This window comes from Hipposideros armiger, unplaced genomic scaffold (genome assembly GCF_001890085.2).
Source record: "Hipposideros armiger isolate ML-2016 unplaced genomic scaffold, ASM189008v1 scaffold_78, whole genome shotgun sequence".
Classification (NCBI taxonomy): Eukaryota; Metazoa; Chordata; class Mammalia; order Chiroptera; family Hipposideridae; genus Hipposideros; species Hipposideros armiger.
The window spans coordinates 3,102,961-3,124,366 of NW_017731428.1; the positions used below are offsets into that span (position 1 = coordinate 3,102,961).

At 41.7% G+C, this 21,406-nt stretch overlaps 1 long non-coding RNA gene across 2 annotated transcripts in view; it reads left to right on the forward strand.

Annotated features, from left to right (window-relative positions):
• LOC109383230 (uncharacterized) overlaps positions 1-21,069 on the forward strand; it is a 97,705-nt gene extending 76,636 nt beyond the window's left edge. The window contains exons 4-5 of one of the 2 annotated variants that reach the window (XR_002124141.1): positions 15,653-15,960; positions 20,377-21,069. This is a non-coding gene — a long non-coding RNA (uncharacterized LOC109383230). Of the gene's footprint in view, positions 1-1,859; positions 2,213-15,652; positions 15,961-20,376 lie in introns of those variants that run through there. The other variant, XR_002124142.1, reaches the window with a different exon arrangement.
• The last annotated feature ends 337 nt before the right edge of the window (positions 21,070-21,406 follow it).

Sequence of the window (21,406 nt, forward strand, 5' to 3'; positions counted from 1 at the left end):
AATGATTCATTTGCTTTGTTCTTTCCTTCAACTCTCCTAGTGTCACTACTCCTCTTTTAGCAAATGGAATTTCATAATTTTTAGCAAAGCAATTTTGTAAGTTCCTGAACCAATATAGATGTATGTGTGTATACATAATTGAAATTGACCAAATGCATATATACATATTACATATTATATAATATATATATATATATGTATATACATATATATATATAACTTGACTATATCATCCATATATAAAAGACAGCAATAGTCAAGTTCTGTTCCCTCACTTACTAGCTATAAGTCCTTGACTTCCTCAACTGTAAAATATGAGTAACTATCTAAATCTGACAGAATTTATATAAAGATGCATCCTATGTGTGTAATAGAATAGCATGCTATAATTGATCTTCATTTCCTGCCATTGTTCTTCCATGGCTTTGGCCATGAACTGAGGAAATAAATTTTAATTATCTGTGGTTAGAACTGTTACATCCAGGTGAGTGCTGTTTTCCCACATGACTACAGTAGGAACCTGAAATTTACTTCCAACAATCTTTGTTTGTTCCATTAAAGTGAATTGGCTACCACCCTCTGTCAGGAAGGCACTGAGTTTGGGATTGAAACTGAAATCCATGAAATCCATGCTTTCTTATAACTTATATACTAAAGGAGGCAAATATTATTTTTTAAAATATCACACCATTGGTTGTATAATTATAATACTTGCACAAGCTTTGGCTGAGAGGAAAAGTTCCCATGAGGGCTTGTGAAAAAGAGCTGACCCACCCTGGGGGTATCAGGAAAGACTTCTCCAAGAAAGAGCCTCTTCATTGCAATGGGAAGGATGAGTAGCAGTTAAAGAGGAACAGTGGGTTGGAGGGGAAGGACAATAAAGCAATGACATCAGCAAGAAGGAAGCCCTAAGAAGGTATAGACCAAGAGGAGAAGGAAGAACTAAAGAAAAGCCATGAATCGGGGGCACAGATGGAGAGATAAGAGTAGAGAGAGGCTATTGGCCAACACTGACTCATTGGAATGCCATATTTGGAGACAAGCTATCAGCTTGCCTGCCCTCTTCCCTACGATGACACACATCCTCCCCACATGCAAAATAAACTCACCCAAAGATGGCTGCGACCAATATCTTCCATCCCACGAGCTCTTCTGCAAAGTTACCTTGACACTCTCTCATCAGGAGGGAGAATACATTTCTCTATTCTCTTGGATTTGAGAGAGCCTATGGCAGCCTTGACCAACAAAAGAGTGTAGAAATGATTCTATGCCAGTCCCATGTGTAGCTCTGCCTGTTCTGGAAGGTTCTGTCTGCCATCTTGGAAGCTAACCATCACATAAGAAGCATGGCTATCTTAAATCAACTATGCTGTAAAAACTACAAGCCAAGGCCCTAGAGGATAGACTATGATGTAGGAAGAGAAAAAGGCCAAAGAACACCCAGGTACCAGGCATGTGAGTGAAAAGACATCTTGGACATCTAGCTCAGTTGATCTTTCAGATGGCTCCAGCTCCAGCTGCCATCTGACGGCAACCACATGAGAGACCCCAACTAAGAACCACCTGGCTGAGCCCAGTCAATCCCCAGAACTCTGACATGTAATTATAATTTGCTGTTTTATGCCCCTAAGTTCTAGAGTGGCTTGTTCACATTACAAGATAACTGAGAAGGCCTAGCTATGTGATCTTAGGAAAGCAACTTAATCTATTTGAGCTTCAGCTTCCCCAGGTGTCACAGAGGAGACACAAAATAAGTATTTCTTCCTTTACCATCATTCATCAAGGCTGTAGCAGAGATTTTGCATTTGTTTTGCCATTCTGATGCACCAGAAAGGATGTGCTTCCTCTTGCTTTGACAGGGAAAGAAGGGCACAGAGGCATGCATTATTGATGCACCTGAACATTCCCCACTTCTTCTTTGCTGACATCAGCCTGAGCATCTCTTGTACCATCGCTTCTGTATAAAGATGAAGGACCAGCTGCCTGAGCTCCATCTTACTTCTCTCATCCAAATGGAGACGTCAGAAGAAAAGACACACTGCATTGAAATACCTTCCCTGGAATCCAGGGCCTTTCATACCTCTGACCTTTACATATTTGTCTGCTTTTAAAGGAGGTAACTTCTTCCAGACCATTGTCAGTGTGAATACAAGAAAAAAAAATAACAACAAACTAGAAATCCAAAAGCTATACATTCCTAGAACTGTGACCATTCTAGGCACCCATGTATTCAACAAATATTAAATAGATGCAGAAAAGGAGGGTGCCTTGTCTCATTTTTGCCTTGTCTCACTTTTATTGGAAAACTGTATTTCAAAACTTCTATTTCTCAAAGCACGTTCATGAAAAAAACCACATCACAGTCACAGGGTGTTTGTTAAAAATGCAGAATCCAGAATCTCTTGGGGCGGAGGCTGGGAATTTGTATTTTTAACAAGCACCCACCATGACTATTAAGGGCACTAAAACTCAAGAACCACACTCTAAGTTCCCAACTTTGACTTGGAAACTATTAAATAGTTAAGACTGGGAACAACGAGACCCAAGAACAATTTAGAAACTCTGGCGTCTTGCATATTTCTTTACAGAATGCATTATGTCTATGGACTTCTTCTGCACTTAAGGATCTAAACACTACAGATGGTTCCCTGATTTTTTAAATCTGTTTTTGCTTAATTTGTTAAATGTGAAACAAAAATGAGAATACCTTATTATAATTCCCAAGGCTGCAGTGAGTTTGTGTAAGAGCATGGAGAGAATGTAATGGCAAAGAGTGATTACTTCTTTCCCAGGCAAAAGAGGATGAGAACGCCGTTGAGTTACCAGGTTCTCTAAGGGAAAGAGCATAAGATTTAGAGGGTGACCTTGAGCAAATCAATTAACTTCTCTGAGCCCCATTTTCCTCATCTGCTAAGAGAATTTCTATGAGGATTACATAAGGTCACCATATCGCACAACTCACATTGTAGTCTATGTGCAGTGCACCATTTGAACATGTGCACATAGAAGTCCTTTGAGCGAGTGAACTAAAGTGTGTGAAGACTTGCCATATACTGTATGGACAGTAGAGGATTCTTACATGAGGTGTTGATGGGATAGAAAAATAAAGCTTTATTTGGGCCTATAAAACAGGAATCTGAGACAGAGATTGTGAAGATATAAAATTATTTGATTGAAGCCATTGTTCCCCAAACATAGGCACAGCTGCCACCCACAAACATGTACACACATGCACACATTGTCAAGGACCCTTTTGGTCCCCACCCATATTTTAAATGCATTCTCTTTTCTTCTGGAAAATCCTTTGATTTCCATTTTTGGACAGACCTACGACTCCTTCAATCTGGATATGTGGTCTGGATAGGGCTCCATGTTCAGCTACCAGGATGAAAGGCATAAAGCATGCCTTAGCCAATCAGCACACCACCTTCCCTTGGGGAGAAGGGGAGGAACATAGGGCCCAAGCTGTGCCAATCAGAATCAATCGCAGGACTTGTACAAGTGCTCCTGCAAAAGGCTCTGGCGTCCCTCTGCTGTACTTGAACTGAGATGGGGCAGGGGCTGGGGCTGCCGTGTGACACTAGGAAGGGTGAGCCTGGAGCTGCTCAGGGATGAGAGGGAGCACTTGGAATTTGAGGTCTGGATCCTACCGTGCCTGAAGCAGACTTTACAGCTGTGTAAATTTGTCAGTTCCTCTTTATGTTTTTGCTTAGGCCAGCCTGAGTTATTTTGTCATTGCTTGTAATTCACAAAATTCATACTATGCACAGCAACCGAACCCATTGTTTGACTAACTTATACCAGGGTTTTGCTCTGTCTGCTGTTTGCTAGTTTTAATTGCTTAGATACATAAATTTAACTATGGTGAGTTTACAATGTATCACCCACACCAGGACACTTTGGAGAGTGAAAGGGGTACAATTTATAGACAAAGGCATAATCCAAGGTAAGCTGAAACATATGATCACCCTAATTTTGACCAAAGGGTCAGATTGTTAATAATTTGAAGATAAAACCAGAGTCCATTTTTAAAAGTGGTTTGCTTTACAATGCTCACCACTGTGTTTCTGACACTCAGAACAATGTCCAGCACAAAGGTAATACTCAATATTTATTTAATGAATAAAGCAATTAAAAAACATTTCAGTATATTCATTCACCATTCACGTACTTCAACAAATACTTGAGTACATTTTATATGCCAAGCATTGTTCTAGGCACTGAAGGTGCAGATGTGAGCAAGACAGAGAAGGTTTCTGCCCTCCTGGAGTTTTTAGTCTTGAGGAGAGGGACCGGACAATATACAAGTAAGCAATCCAGTGCTTTTTGGTCAGGGCATGTGCTGTGGGAGAAATGAAACAGAGCGGCATCAGAGGAGAGAGAGATGTTTTTAGGTGATATGATCCAGGAATATCTCTCAGGGTAGGTGGTATTTGAGCTGAAACTGAGTCAACCAGGCAAAGAGCAAGGGGAACTCCCGATAGTAAAGATCAGTTTTCTGTCTGCTGCTGTGCACTGCTCTGCACTCACAGCATGACCCACGTACATGATCCTGGTACTCCAGCAGCTGCCAGTGGATGAAAGAGATGCCAAACTGGTCAAGGCAAGAAAGTATAGACGTAGGCACAGCATGAGAGCCGTCAGCATCTCAGGATGGGAGAGGCTAGAGCATTCTGGGATGGGGGGTGAGGGGTGAGCACAGGGAGGAGCTTTGCAGAGGAGGAGGTGAGATGCAGGGTTAGGGAGGAAAGCAGTGGTTCAAGGCTCTGCCTGGATCAGACTCTGGGATCAGGTTCCGGGTTTGAATCCTGGTTCTTCTGCTTACCAGGTTTGTGACCTTGAGCAGATAATCCTTGTGAGATTCACTATCTCATCAGTAAGACTGGGATAATAATAATAGCGTCCCAATATGTACCCAGGGCTCAGCACAGCATCTGAGAAACAGTAAGTGTTCAGTAAACAGTAGGTATTATTATTAAATAGTAAGGAGCGACAGTAACAACTTAAATATGTTTGGGAATACAAAAAGAAATAAGAGGCCAGCCTTTCCACTCAGAAATCTCATTGCATATTCACAGTAATGGGAGTTCACAAACATATTCACACCAAACGCCAGTCTCTGAAGGTTTCATGGAGGTGCAAGGCCATCAAAACAACTAATGGTATTTTTTTTCCAGTTATCAGGGGAAAAAAATTAGTTTAAGATCACATATTTTTTTCAATTTCAAGTTTTCCTCCCAGATATATTTTTTCTTAAACTTTGGACATCTGCTACCTAAAGTACTGGCAGATGAGAAAATAAGTGAACAAGCAGCAGACAAGTATTACCAGAAAAACTCAGGAGCAGCCAATTGTGTTTAGATCAACAGCTTGTGCTTTTCATGGACATGTGTACTCAGGTTGCGGTTTTTCAGTCATACGCAGATTGTCAGATTGTCTGGAAGTTAAACTGTTCCTATTGCACATCCTGGAATTAAATATATCAGCATCTCACGGTGTTCTTCAAACAGTGCCATGCCTTCCAGATGCTCCTTCTCCTACATAAGTTCAAAAATCACTCTATAGAAAAGTGCAGAGCCCTTCACAGAAAGTTCTTTTTTTTTTTTAAGATTTTTTTAATTGGGGAATTGGGGGAAGGGGAACAGACAAGTTGCTGTCCTTTTGTTCTTCAGTCTAGTTGTGGAGGACGTTGCTTCACTGGCCCAAGTTGGCACCGTCATTGCACTCTTCCCGGGCGAGGCAGATCAGTCGCTGGCTTCTGGACGGCCTCTCACTCTGGCTGCTGGCCGCTCACGCTGGCTGCTGACTACACACGGTAGCCCATGGCAACCCACTGCAGCAGGGGCTACAGCCTATGCTATGGGCGACTCACGGTAGCCCAGCTCCAGGTTGAGCTGTTGTTCAGCATCTTAGCTGTGGAGGGCAGTGTCACTGGCCCTCATATGTGGGATCCGAACCGGGGCCCTCTGGCGTCCCAAGCCAGCTCTTAACCAATGCGTCACTCAGCTGGCCCCCACAGAAAGTTCTTAAGTCACCCTCTCACCCTCCTAGGAAATGGGAAGACAAATATGGCGGAGGTACAAGAGTTTGGGGGAAGTGGGAGAAGGTAAGAAAAGTAGGCTGGAATACTGTTGTCTCCTTGAAAAAAGAAAAAATGAAACCCAGGAGATGGTTGATGATTTGCCCATGGTCACTCAGGAAGTTGACAAAGAAACCAAAACCAAGAATGACATCTCAGGGACTAATAGTTCAGACAGGTCTCTGTGGTATGCAGAGGAATTATTGAGTCTCCCAAGAGCAATGATAATAAGCAATGTGACTTAAGAACTCCGACTGCAACATATTTTGAGGTTTCTAGTCCCAGAGGCATAGAAACTAAAAAGGTCTGACAGCAGCAGGCAGAAAGTATCTGGGTTTTTTTAATGGCTGACACCCCAGGTGACACGGATCCCCCGCATTGCACTCTGCATATCTGTCCAGGCCACTGCGTCTTTGATTGTTCTAGAAAGTGCTCTCCATCTGTTGTAACCAGTGTCCTGCTCAAATGCCATTTATTCCATGAAGTCTCCCTACTCCAATCATCTTTAGTGATGGCTTCTACCTCTTTTCTAGTAAGATCCACGTGAAAAATACCTTGATATGTCTGCATGCATTTTTTTTATCGCTGCCCTACTAACTTACCATAAATTCAGTGATTTAAAACAACACGTACTTATTATCTTCCAGTCCTGGAGGTCAGAAGTCCAGCACGGGTTTACTAGGTTAAAAATCAAAGTGTCAGCAAGACTATGTTTCTTTCTGGAGGCTTCAGGGTAAACTCTGTTTCCTTGACTTTTCCACCTTCTAGAGACTGCCTGCATTCCTTGGCTTATGGGTCCCTTCCTCCATGAAGCATCTCACTCACCCTGCTTCCATTTTCACATCTTCTTTTCTCACCACAGCTGGAAAATGGTCTGTGCTTTTAGAGACCCATGTGATTATACTGAGCCCAACAGGATAACACAGAATAACCTCTCAATCTCAGTGTCCTTAGTTTAATCACATTTGCAACATCCCTCTGCCATTTAAGGTAAGATATTCACTGGCTCTGAGAATTGGGATGTGAACGTCTTTGAGCAGTCATTATTCATCCCACCACAGTCTGCCTTTGGCCTGAAAGATTCATGTCTGTCCCACATGCAAAATAGATTCATCCCATCCCAAGTTCCTGAAAAGCCTTAACCCATTACAAGACCAATTCAAAGGTCAAAACCTCGTATAAATCAAATCAGCTCAAAAAGTCCCAAATCTCAGCGCCTAAGTCATGTAAATCAAGTAAGGGTGAAGCTGTGGGTATAATCCATCCTGGGGCACAATTTCTGTCTGTCTATGGGCCTGTGAAACTCAAGAAATAAGTTAGTTGCTCCCAAACACAATGTTGGAGAAGATATAAAATGACAGTTATAAACATTCGTGTTCAAAAGGGGAAGAAAATGAAAGGAAAAAAAAGAAAGAGTCAAGCAATTTTGAAGCCCAGCCAGAAAAAGTCCATTAGGTTTCCAGGCAGGTGAATAATCCCCTGAGATGTGTGCCTCCTCCCTCGGGGCTCAAGGCCCCCTGCTCGGGGCTCACAGTCCCAACCCCTGGCCTTGAGGCTCCATGCTCTGAGTTAGCCTTACTTTTTCATAAAAGGTAGTGTTTACTGGCAGCTGAGTAGTTTATTAGCTTGTTTTCTGTGAGTAGAAGGTTGCAGGCTGGCAGCCTTCTTTCATTTCGTCCTCTCCTTTAGTCCAAGCTGTTTCTGATGATGTAAACGTCTCAAGAACTTTGTAGGTCTTCTGTGTATGTCATGGGGATTCACCCACAAGGCTCATCTGTTTTCAGACTCTCTGAAATCTACCCAAGGTTCAATTCCCTTCTCCTACCCCAATAGAAACAGATTCAGTGCAGGGATGGGGCTCAAAACACCCCTCAGGAATATCTACTGATATCCAACGCTGTTGCTTTTCTTTGGGATATTTCTTTGGGATATGTATTATGGCAAGGGAGAAAAACTATTCTCATACCCTCCTTTATTCATAACTTGGCTATTATCTATGGTATAAAAATCTATGCTTTATGACTTCTCAGGGCTCTTTGACTTTTGAGACTCAAATCCAGGATTTTAGCCTAGAAGAAAACTGCTGCTCTCTCCAAAAGTGTGGCCCTTGCAACTAAAAGCTTTGACTATGAATGTTTAAAAGTCCATTTAACTGCTCACCTGACTTCATCATTCCAGTCAGCGTGTTATAGAGTTCTAATTGTCCCCTGCCTGTGTAGTAACAATCCTGTGCAAAGAGAGCATTTTATGTGTTAATAATCAGATTATACACTGAATTCTGTTATGTGATTCAATTCTCTTGGTAATTCTCTTGGTAAAATAAAATTAGTATTTCCAATTTACCATTGAAGAAATAGATATACAAAGCATACACAACTTGCTCAAGTCACGCCACTTAATGAACTATCTAAGTGTATATTCAAAATTCAGTCTGTCTAACCTCAAAATGGGACTGGAGCACGCAATTGTTATAAATGTGCAAAACTATATCATCCTGCCAACCCTCAATTTTCACATTTTTCAAATGAAAATATAGTTTATAATCCTTCACCCACAATTCCATAATCCAAAAACCTTTGCAAATTAAAAGTGTTGGTATTGTTTGCAAGTTTGGTGCCAAAATTAGACCTGAACTGATATTTGATGCCAGTTTTGTCTCAGTGCTTATACAAGTCACATGTGCGTCTAGTGCTAGCTAATATTTTTCTTGTGTTTTTGGTTTGTTTTGGTTTTGGGTTTTTTTGATGGTTGTTAATTGTACTGTGAAAATTTCAAACAAAGAATAAAAGTAAAGATACCCCCAATGAACAATAAAGACAAGAGAAAGAATTATTACTTTCATTAATAGCAAAGGAAGGAGAGTTATTGCAGAAATCAGGTGTGTCTGTGAGGTCACTTACCATAGAATATAATGTGGGAACCACCACCATTTACAATTTAGAGAAACAGAAAGACAATTTGTTAGTATTTTACAGTGACTATGACAACAAAGCAATAAGGAAAATGAGTGAAACACTGCCTTAAAGAAAATATGAAGATCTTGAATTGGGATTAATTAGATTTAAAAGCAATAAAGGGGTTGTATGCTCCTGGCTTGCTTGCTGATCATAAAACCAGCCAGGCTATTCCATGAAGAAGTAAACATGGAAGGTAAGTATGAATATTCAGAAAGTTGGATGCACAAACTTAGCTAATGTCATGGTATAAAATATTTGAAAATCTGTGCTGAAAAAGCCTCTGTTGATCATGGAGCAGTGAGAATTACATGTATAAATTTGCTAAGATTATATCTGATGACAGCCTTAATCCTCAACAAATTTGCAAATGCTGCTGAGACAGCTCTATACTGGTGCTGTTTCTAGAAAAATCTTAGCAATGGCTGATGAGAGAAACCCCAGCAGGTTTTGACACTGAGTCCAGCGTGACTGTTTTTCCATGTGCCAATTCTACAAGAAAGATTAAGTGGATAGTGATTGGAAAGGGACAACTTCCAATATGGTTAAATGATGTACAACTTATCTGTCATTACTGTGCAAACAGGAAAATGTGGGTGAGCTGATAAGGACCTTCTGATCGATTTAATACATCCTTTGCATCTATGGCTGGAGGTCATGGCCATCAACCTGGAAAAAAGTAGGTTTCCCCCTCTCCCCCAAACTTCTTGGGGAAAATAATGTGTTTGGCATTTAATTTTCCCATCACTGTTACATCTGTGATACAGCCTTGCTGGTCAAAAAAATTGTACACTCCAAGGAGAGCAAGCCTAAGTTCCCCTCCACCTTATGTTTTCCTTGCATTGAATCCTGCAGTTAACAAAGACCTAAAAATCCAAGACATACTCAAAGAGTTGAGGTTGCCGTTTCCATAGTGGCTAATGCTTGGAACAATGTTGAAAAATCAACATGGACAAATGCTTGCCACAAAACGCTTTGGATATAGGAATGGTTGGAAATAAACCTAGAGATGAAGACTTTGAAGGGTTAATCAAAGTAGTAATGAAGTAGTAAGAATGGGATCGTGCCATATTTCATGGATGACATTGAAATTTCATCAGCTGGATGTGTAAATAGCCTAAAAGAGGTTGACATAGAAGCTCTGAATACTGGCACTATTGCACACTCCTGGACTGGTGGGGAAATGGACAACAATATTGATGACCTTTCAAACCCAGATAGATTTCATGAAGATATGTACATACCTGATGAGGTGGGATTTTTTTATTTTCTTGTGAGTAACTTACAGAGTTCACTTAAGTTGTGAATGATCTCCATTGACTCAATGTCTTTCTACAAGTTTACAATAAACACCTGAAAGGTGGCATTAGGGGATGTGAGTTATAGAGTGTTGGAAAGTAGGATATGGGTTATTCCTATAGTAAGCATCTGGAGAGGAATACAGTAGAGAGGGCAAGGTCATATCACAAAAACTCTGCGGGAAAGGTTTTAGTGTCTGCATTTTAAAGATAAGCAAAGCAGAAAACACAGGGGTTGACTGATTTTCCCATAGTTTTCCCCTTGGTAAGTGAAAGAGCATAAACTTGAACCCAGGTCTGTTTGATACCAAAGTTGTGCTCATTCTAACATGCCCTTCGCCTCCGCACCACACCACGTGCATGCGAATTACCGTGATTAGTATCCCAGCCCCATGACTCCATGAGTCAGTGACTCTAGGACTGTCCCTCTAATAGTCACAAATGTCCCAATCACCCAGCTACCTGAAAGTTAACTCTTTAAAGAACCTTCGAGATAAGGGCACGTGGGTGGTTGGAGGTGGTTGCCTCTTCTCAGCACCACTCTTTCCCTTTCCTTATTCTGCTTTGATGCCTGCGAACGATACTTCCTGGCCTCCTCTGCCCACTAGCGTCTCAGTAGTTCCATCCAGTGGAAAGCCTTGGCAAGAAATATGGAGATTAAAAAAAGAGAGACATTAGAACAGTCCTGTTCCGGTCCATCCTGAGAGGTGACGGCAGCATAGCTGCAATTCCTCTGTAGTCCAGCATGCTTCAGGCAACCACCCCTGCCCTTGGCTCCAGTGCTCACTGGTCTTGTCTCCAAAATTTCACTTTCTGCCAAGAGACACCAGCTCTAGGGTCCTGGCCATACTCCTTCCTCCTGTAGTCTCAGCCCTAGGGCTCATGGCGATTTCCTACAATTGCTCTTCTCCAGGTTGACTCACCTTCCCATTTTCCACTCTCCACACAGCCCTTGGACTAGATCTCACAATTGACTACCTGGCATAGTCCTGTTTCCTGCCTGGTGACCGACTGATACAGAATGATAGAATGATAGTTGTGACATAAGTAATCCCTGACACAGATTTCCTGGAAACTGAAGCATTGATGACAAAGAAGGAGCACTGGACAAGGATTCCAGAGTCTGGATTCAATACCCTGAGCCGAACTAGCTGTTGAGACTTTGGACACATCGTTTTCCCTCGCTGGGCCTCAGCTTCCTCATCTGGAAAATGGACACATTGACACTTTCAAATCTTATGAGACTTAATTTCTAGTTCTGGGTCTGTAGTTCTCAAAGTCAGCACTGCACCCTTGCAAACAGTACCTGCACTGACCTCGTTAGCCTTGGAGACATTTGCGCCTCTGCACCCATCCACAAGGCATCAGATCAGGGTGTGCCCTGGGCTCCTGGTGTCTCCAGAGCAGAAGCGGTCTAGCTCCTGACATTTTCTTTCTACCCAAAGCAGAAGCCTCATGCCCTGCACACCCGCTTGCTTCCTGCCTACTACCCTCTGTTCCCCTCTGGGAGCTAACTCTTTGAGGGGAGACACGTTGTTGGGAATGTTCCCAGTCTCTTTAAGACTCTCCCATAAGTCATGAAACGACCATCACGTGTAATGTAATTCAATAACTCATTCTGAACGCTGGGAACCAGTGATTTTGCCCTGAAGATTTTTCATTCAGAATTCAACTAATTGGTTGTGATAATTAGCAGAAAGGTAGCTCTCTACTGGTCACTTGGGAGCAGGCTAACTAGAATATCATAGGCAGCTACCCCTACCCAATGCCACATACATACAAGTCCAGAAGATATCTTGATTAGCATGTGGGTTCTGTCAGCTTTTCTAAAGCTATAATTTTTTTAAGCTCCACTTCAGTTTCACAGAGACTTTCCGTGAGAACCTGGGCCTAGGCCTAGCAGCTGGAACCAGGGCCAAAACATGGACCTGCCCCTATAGAGACCCGGGAAAGCAGGGTCTCAATCTATCTTTTTTTTTTTTTTAAGATTTTTACTAGGGAATTGGGAAAGAGGAACAGACAAGTTGCTGTCCTTTTGTTCTTCAGACTAGTTGTGGAGGACATCGCTTCACTGGCCCATGTTGGTATTATCATTGTGCTCTTCCCAGGTGAGGCAGTCGCTCACCAGCCATTGGACGGCCATTCACGGTAGCTCACAAAAGCTCATGCCCACTGCCAGCCAGCCCCACTGCAGCCTACGTCATTGCTGGTGACTCATGGCAGCCCAGCCCCAGGTCAAGCTGTTGTTCACCATCTTAGCTGTAGAGGGCACAGCATCACTGGCCCTCATGTGGGATCCGAACCGGGGCCCTGCTGCTCATAGCTGGCATCCCAAGCCAACTCCTAACCAACACGCCACTTGGCTGGCCCTCAATCTACATTTTAAACCATACCCTCTTTGTATAGACATAAGCCTCTTTTTTCCTTCTTAATCCAACTTCTCAAATTAAATTGCAAAGTGGATGAAGCCAGTGCTAAGATATTACATGTTGTTTTTTGTTTTTTTTCCCTAAAACCAAATCAAAGAAACAACATGCTTTCTCAAACTTCGCTCTTCCCATCTCCCAGGAACTATAATACATCTCTCCAGGGTAACTTCATCACCCCTACCCATGCATGATTGACGATTACTGATCTGGAAGAAAAGGATGATATCAGAGCTTTCAGCATAAAAGATAAATGTTTCCCCCTTGGGCTTTCTTCAGTTTGGATGTACAGAGGAGCTCAGGCTTTGGTGTGGGCAGACCCGGGTCCAAGTTCCAGCAGCTCCGCTGTTGTCCCCAAACTTAAAAACTAGTGAACACCCACCTGATAGGTTTGTTGTGAGGATTAAATGAGATGTGTGAACTGATATATGAGGTTGCTAATACATATGGGCTTCCCTACATGCAGAGGCTGTAGCTAGTATTTTACAAGCTCTTCTACTGCTCACAATAACCCTATAAGATAGATACTGCCATCCCGTTTTACATAAGGGGAAACTGAGGTTTCAAGAAACTAAGTCTCTTGCCCAAAGTTCTCAAGTTATTAAATGACCAAGAAGGGAATTAGACCCAGATCTGTCAGACCCCAAGAACAGTGTTTTGGACATTGTTATGTGCCACCCAACGCACATGTTAGCTCCCTTCCCTCTGTCAGCAAAACTAAGTAATGCTAACACCCACCATGATTATTTCTATAAGAGCAGTTTTATTCGTCTGCTAGGGCTACCATACCAAAATATCATAGACTGGGTGACCTCAACAACAGAAGTGTATTTTTTCAAGTTCTGGAGGCTAGACGTCTAAGATAAAGGTTCTAGCCAGTTTCGTTTCTGGTAAGAGCTGTCTTTTTTTGCTGACAGATAAACACTTCTCTCCCTGTCCTCACATGGTCTTGCTCAGTGTGTGCGTGGGAAGAGAGGGAGAGAGCCCTGGTGTCTTTCCTTGTAAGGGCACTAGTCCTGTCAGATCAGAGTCCATCGGTATGACTTCATTTAACCTTAATTACTTCCTTAGGGGCCTCCATCTCCAAATATAGCCTCCCTGGGGGGTAGGGCTTCAACATATGAATTTACAGAGGAGACACAAACATTCAGTTCCTAAGAGCAAGAATATTGGATTAGTTCACCATTCTACTCCCTGTGCTTAGAACTCTCTGGCACAGAGTTAACACTCAGATAATATTGGTCGAATAAATGAATGAGTTAATGAATGAATGGGCACAAAATAAACTTGAATTAATATAGGACACTGATTCTAAACCTTTACACCAGCAGGGGTTCCTTTTATTAATTTCTTCCCATGGGCCATGCACTTTGATAAATTTCGTCTTCCAAGCTGAGACTAGTAACAAATTGGTTTTTCCCATGTTTAATTAATCAAAGACAGATAAATTGCTAACCAGTACTTCTAATCAGCATGAAATATATGTAAGCACTGTAACTAGCCTGAGGTGCTTCATTTCAGGCTAACATAGATACAATAACCGGCTGGCTCAGGTGACCTTACTGCAAGCAAATGAACAATTACTCCTAAGATTTCAAAATTCAAAAACCAACGTATGAACCTGTAGCAGGCTGGGGAGCCCAGTCTGGGAAACACTTCCCTATTGTGGTCTATATCATATATCATACAACCAAGTGGCATCTTATTGAAGGTGTGGGTTCAAATGTGAGCGGTGAAGAAAAATGCATGCATTTGGTCAGAGTTATATGTGAAAATGCATTCAATCACCCAGATTCAAAGTTTTGTACATACAGCCTTCCACAGTTGTAAGTGTCCATAAGTTTGCAGTGTGTGCAGTAATATGCAGCACGTAATCAACTGTTTATGTGCCAACCATTATTAAATATTGTAGTATGTAATTATGTCTAACTGAATATCTAGGGTACACATGTGATTGAATTGATACGTTAGAAGTACATGTGATGACACCATCATATTTCTCATATATGCAAAATAACCCGTATAACAAATATTTAGATTATAAAGAATAATTAAACAAACACCCATGTACTTCCAACTAGGTTTAAGAAATAAAGCGTTGCCAAGAATTTTTAATTCCTATGTTGCTCTCGCTACTAGCATTCCTCTGTTTACCCTACCTTACCCTACAAGATTAACGCTAGCCTGCATTTTGCTTTGTTTTTCAGCTTTCACACATGTTGTATTACTAAACAACACATTGCTTAGTTTTGCTTGTATTCGAGCTTTATATAAATGGTGTCATATGGTATGTATTCATGTGTGATTTACATTATGTGAATATGATTTTGCCCAACCTTATGGTTCTGTGTGTATGCATGTGGCTATAGTTCATTCATTTTCACTGCTCTAGAGCAAGTAATTTTTCAACTTAAGGTGCTCCTTTTCCTAAATTTAGTCGTTTTTATCTAAATTAGCCATGTAGTACAAATGCATCAACATAGAAAAGTAATACTCATTGCTGCAGCCCCCAATCTGAGTGTCCTTAACAAAATAAAAGTTTTGTTTTCTATTCACATCAAAGTCCCAAGCAAGTGGGCAACTCTCTTGGGCTGCTCTCCTCCAGGAAGTAACTTAGGAATCCAGGCTCCTTCCATCTTATGATACCAAGATTTTTAGCATTGGCCTTCTGGTAGCCATAGAAAAAAGAAAGAACAAGAAAGTCTCCCAGGGTGCAGGGGAGGCTGAAAAATGCCCCTCATGTGCCCAGGAAAGAAAATGAAGCTGGCAAACGTCTCCATGGTCTTTGTCACATTTTAAATGCTATAAAAGAGTTCTCTGGGTTTAGGTTTGGAGGACTGGCTTGAACAGACTTTAAAAGTTATCTAATCTAACTCCCCTTATTTTATCCCTCAGTGAATACTTCTCAGCACCAACTATATGCCAGGCAATGGTCAAGTGACAGCGCTAGCATCTTTGATGAAGAACTGCCCATCCTCTGCTTGGGAACAAGCCAGGAAGCTCACAGGCCCCAAGGAAGCAGCTCTCACATTTGCACGGCTGAGACTGATTCTTATTCATAACGCGCATATCAAGCATTTCCAAGTGATGACAAGGACCAGGGTGTGTCTGTGCTTGTGCACAACGACAGAGAACCCAAGATGACCCACAGGCCAGATTTGTTGAGGGGGCCACCAAAGCTGAAGTCATCTATGGTGATGATGGTAAGTCTATATTTTGAACATGACACCCCACTGTGACTTTTCTTTTCTGTTCACGTTCCAACAAATTGTCATGTAGTGTTTTCCAAAGTTTGGATTTATTAGATGCCTCCAAATCCCAAAATAGTTGAGCCAGCTGGGTTTTGCCTTAACCCAACTGTTCCCAGTTTTTCTCTGTACTCTGCCACACAAACACACACACACGTACACGTACACACGCATATGACACCAATATTGTGTAACTGATGAAAACATTTTCAACTCTACTGTTTAAGATTTTGTAACAACTCCAATAGGTAGCAACCTAGCACAAGCAAGCCATATCTCTAACACAGATATTTCCAAGAGGTATGTTTGATAATGTCAACAATCTCTGTAGAGGACAGGGATTTTTGTAGGAACACAGGCACACACATGAAGTCAGAGCCCACATTTTCAAAAGAGGCACCAGCACAAATAAATCTCATTCCCAAAGTGTGATGCTGAAATGTTTCTCCACTCAGAAATACTTTGAACTCAGTAAATTCTTATCACCTAGCCACTTCATCTAGCACCCTACCTTTCATCTTTGCTGCCTCACAACTTCCCTGCTCCATCTTCTACAGCTGCTGCCACTTCAGCCTTAATGGGTCAAAAATCAAATTCCTGATTAACTCTCCCATACCTGCTTCTCCTCCAGTCACCCCCATCTCAGTAACTGTCACCTCCATTCTTCCACCCCTGTGAAAACCTCAGAGTCATCCCCTGACACCTTTTTCTTCACCCCCATTAACTCTGGTTGCAATTCAACCTCTTCTCATCCCTCCCTTCCACCTCTACCTCCCTACTCCAAGCCAGTATCACCTCTCCTGTACTCCAGTCCCTCGGAGATCTTACCGAGTCACCTGACTTTAAACACTGTCTGTCTATACATGACAGCTTCCAAATGTACACCTCCACCCCAGGTGTCCATACGCACCTTTTCTGTTGCCTGTTCAACATCTCTACATGAGCATGAAGAGGCATCTAGAACTTAACAAGCACAAATTTGAATTCCTATCTTCCTCTTTGACTCAGTTTTCCAGCAGTTTTCCCCATTTCAGTAAATAGGAAGTTTACCCTCCTAATGGCCCAGACCAAAATCAATCGTGTGTGTGTGTGTGTGTGTGTGTGTGTGTGTCTTGCTCTCTCACTTTCTCTTTCTATCTCTCTCCCTCCCTCTTTTCCTTCCTTCCTCCCTCCATCCAATCCACCAGCGCATCCTGCTGGCTCTACCTTTAAAGTGAATCTGAACAGTTCTCACACCCTCTACTCCACCAAATTAGCCCATCACTTCCTTAGATGATTATAATAACCTTCCGTTCTCTGTTTCCAACTTTGTCTCCCTGCAGTCTGTTCTCCACCCAGACAGCGTTATTTTAAAACTCGAGTCAGATGATGTCACTTCTCTACTCATAACCCTTCTCCCTCCAGATTATTTGTCTGATAAGCTTTGCCTGCACAACTAGCTATAAACTAAGAGAGGAAAATGAATGGTAGACCGGTGTTCACAGTCCTTAGAAAGTCTCAGGATGTTCATCCTGGTCCGGGGCTTAACCAGATCAAAATCTTGTTTATTTCTGCTTACAAAATGTTCACCTGCTCTCATGACAGCCAAATACTCTATTTTTTGTCTTTCTTTGGCCAATTCTCTCGGACCTACTGCTTGGTTAGTTGGCCATTATGATGATTCTAACAAATTTTATAAGAAGTAGCTCTTTGCTTTCTACATACCTAAGGACTACACACTTGCAGTAAGTGCTATTAAATATACCACGTGTTCTAGTTCAAAACTGCGTTCATTTATTTAAACTCACTTTTGGCCTCACAATATTGGTTAAAAACTAGCTAGCATTTTTTTAATGTTTACTATGGTTTTTATTTGCAGTGTAATCTAAACTGATCACCAAAAGAAACTTGTGAGGTTGCTACTATTATCCACATATTTTAGACAAGCAACTTGAGGCCCAGAGAGGTAAACTTTTCTAAAGACAGACAAGACTGGAACTAGAATTCAAACTCAGATCTATCTGGCTATGAATCCTTACCCTGTTTGGCCTCATTGTAGTGTTGTTATAAGTGAAGAATTGTAGCATAATGAAGGCAAAAGAATGAGCTGTAGAGCTGACTTAGACAGAACTGAATCCTAGCTATACCACGGTGTGGCTTTATACAGGTTATGTTGCAGCTCCATGCCTCAGTTTCCTCATCTGAAAAATGGGGCAATTGATACCTACCATAGGCAATTGTGAGGGCAGAGTGAGACAAAGTAGGCGAAATGTTAACACATCTTAGTTATTATTATTTCTCATCTGATAGGTGAGGAAAGAAGAAACAATGGAATGAAGTGACTTACTCAAAGCTAAATTGCTATTTGTGGAAACTCAACAAGAGCTTAAATTTGTGAAATTTCTGACATTCCACATGCCAGTACTGAAATGGCAATTTCACATGGTTCAATCTAATGGGTCTTCTGTCTCAAGTTCTATGCACCATTTACAGCACTACAGACTGGGCCATAGATGAACATTTGAAAGCTGTAGTTTTGGCAGCTTTTAATCATTTTGGTATAAAGATCTGTATTTTAGGGTTCTCTAATTACTAGTGTCAGTAGGAATAGAAAATGCAGGCACTTTTAAATTTCAATATCACCACAAATTTAGCCACTTAAAACAACATGCATTTATTATCTCACAATTTCTGGAGGTCAGGAGTCCAGGCACAGCTCTGTTGGGGGATTTCTTTATTGTCTTTCACGGATGCAACTAAGGAAGGTATCCACCTGGGTTGCCATCTCATCTGAGGTTCACTGCGAAGAATCTATTTCCAAACTCATGTAGGCTGTTGCCCTAATTTAGTTCCTTGGGGTTGTAGGACTGAGAACTTCAGTTACTTGCTATTTGTGGCTGGGGGCCACTCTTCACCACATGGGGTTTCCCAACATGGCGGCTTGCTTCTTCAAAACCAGCAAAGGAGACAGAGAGTCCAGGCAAGATGGTCCCTAGAATCTATGTAATTAGCCACATAATCACATCCATGTAGTCATGTATACCCTGTCATCTCAGCCGTATGTGGTTGGTTAGAAGCAAATCACAGATGCTACCCACACTTAAGGGGAGGAGATTACACAAGGGCATTGCCAGAAGACAAAGATCTTGGAGACATCTTTAGGAGCCTGTTCAGCACACAAGGGATGGTGACAGATCCCCATGGAAAAAAGAAGTCATGAAATGTGGTGGTAGCAAATAGTAGGAGATTTAAAAAGTCAGCCCACAGCTTGCCATAGGTTATCTGCCTCTGTCATTGACCTGACAAACTGGTAAGTGAAGTGACAGATTCAAGCCAGGGGTTTGGAACTCTTAAAGTTCTACACTTAAGGTCTGTGTATTTTAGATGGTATAACTCAATAAAATAGTTCTGCAGTTTTTACTATTCTTACAATTTCGCTTTAAGTAGGCATAATTTATTTTTTCCCTTGAGTAGTATGCTGGTTGTGTAACCAATTTTTAACACTATTAGAGGCCTCATTACTTTCCTTGTTGTTTTAAATAACAAAAGAAATTCTAATCTAGTTCTTTTTCAACCAAAACAAAACAAAACAAAAATCCCAATTTTAACATATTGTTACCCCCTGAAGAAACTGGAAAATTCAAGCATGGTTGTTTCATTTTAATGCTTGCTCTCTTAAATAAGCTGGCAAAGAAATGACATATTTTGATTGAATTTATCAAATGTTTATTATTTTTCGCTACCAGTTATTTGGAGGTAATTATGGCTATATAAGTCAGTAAACATGTTCTGATGTAAACCACTGTGAAAATTACATTTTTGAATGCTCCAACTGTGCCCACAACATAATCAGAAGCAGTAATTTATTACTCAGACTAATAATTAGAAGTAATTAACTACTAGAAGCAATTAGAGATAGTAATTTCTTTCTTAACATAATGTAATGAGCTGCTTTTTGAATGCATGTTTGAATATTTAGCAACCAGTAATTACTTTTGGAGGAAAGAAAGAAATGTGGTTGCTGAGTTAACGACCCTAGATGCCTGTCACATGTGTCAGTCTGGCCATTAACATGGCTGTTTGACAAGTCACTGGGTAGAATCCTCCTGAAAATGAGAGTTCTCTGACACACTTGGAAAGAAACTCTTAAGATTTTATATTTATTCAGTCATTGTATGCATATTTATTGGGTATCTGCTAGGTATTACATCATCCGTGCTAGGCACTGGTGACATAAAAGTGAACAGGATAGACACAATCCCTCCCCAAAAGAGATTACACTTTAGGGAAAGATTTAGATAAATGTGGGACATAGCATGACAGGGAATTATGGGTGCTGAGAGAATATAGCGCTGAGAAGGGCTGTTTGTTTTGTTTGTAATACCTCACCAGAATTCTCCATTTGGCATGTAAACCAACGTGTTAACTAGATGAAGAGGAGAGAGGAGTCTCTGGCACCAACACAAACAGAGAGGAAAAAACCACTGAGGTGAGAGTGAGCTGGGCACCACCATGGAGCAAGAGACTCTACAGGCTGGAGCAGAGCGAGCAGGAAAAAGAGTAAGAGGCAGCATGGCCCCTTGAAGCATGGCGTCACCAGCCTCATGAAGGAGTGTGGTCTTCACGTTTAGAACAATACAGAAGCATGCAAAGTACTAAGGTAGGCAGTGACACAGTAAGATTTGCCTTTTTAAAAGATCCTTCCTTATTCAAGATAGGATGAGAGAAGGCAAGAAAGGACGTGGGGACGCCAAATAGCATGCTAACGAGCAGCTCAGCGGAAAAGTCGTGGCAGCTGTAACCACAGCTGGGGCTGCAGGATGGCGACATGTAGGCTGAGGCATGAATATTTAGGAGTAAAATTGGCAGACCCTCATCGCAGATTGAATAAAAATGGTGAGAGAATGAAAACGGAGATGACTGGTAGAGCTGAATGGTCATGGAGTCCTAAACTGACCTAAGGAATTACAAGAGGAAATCAGGTGGCAGAGTTGACTAATGGTGCTATTGGGGTCATGCTGAGCTCAAGGTGCTCAGCTGCATCAAGAGAAGTTATTGAGCTGGCAAAGTATATTCCCATTTGGAGCTTAGGTGACAGGGAGATGTATGTATTGTGCCGGAGTTTCATCGCCATGTAGGAGATCTACTTGAAAGAAAATTTAGAGTAAGGAGAAAATGAAATCTAGAACTGGACCTGGAGAAATGTTATCTACACAACTCTAGCAGCTAGGCACTCTTATCTCTCCCCAGGTCTCCCCAGCTCTTGCTTAGTGTCCCAGGTAGTGACTTGCACATGCTGACACTTCTTTTCCTTCAGCCCCTTCCACGACATTCCTCTGCCCACAAGTCTTTTGAAGGTGGCGGCTCTGTTGCTATTGCTGCTGGTATCACTTATGAGGACTAAATGCTGCCTTTCGTCCTA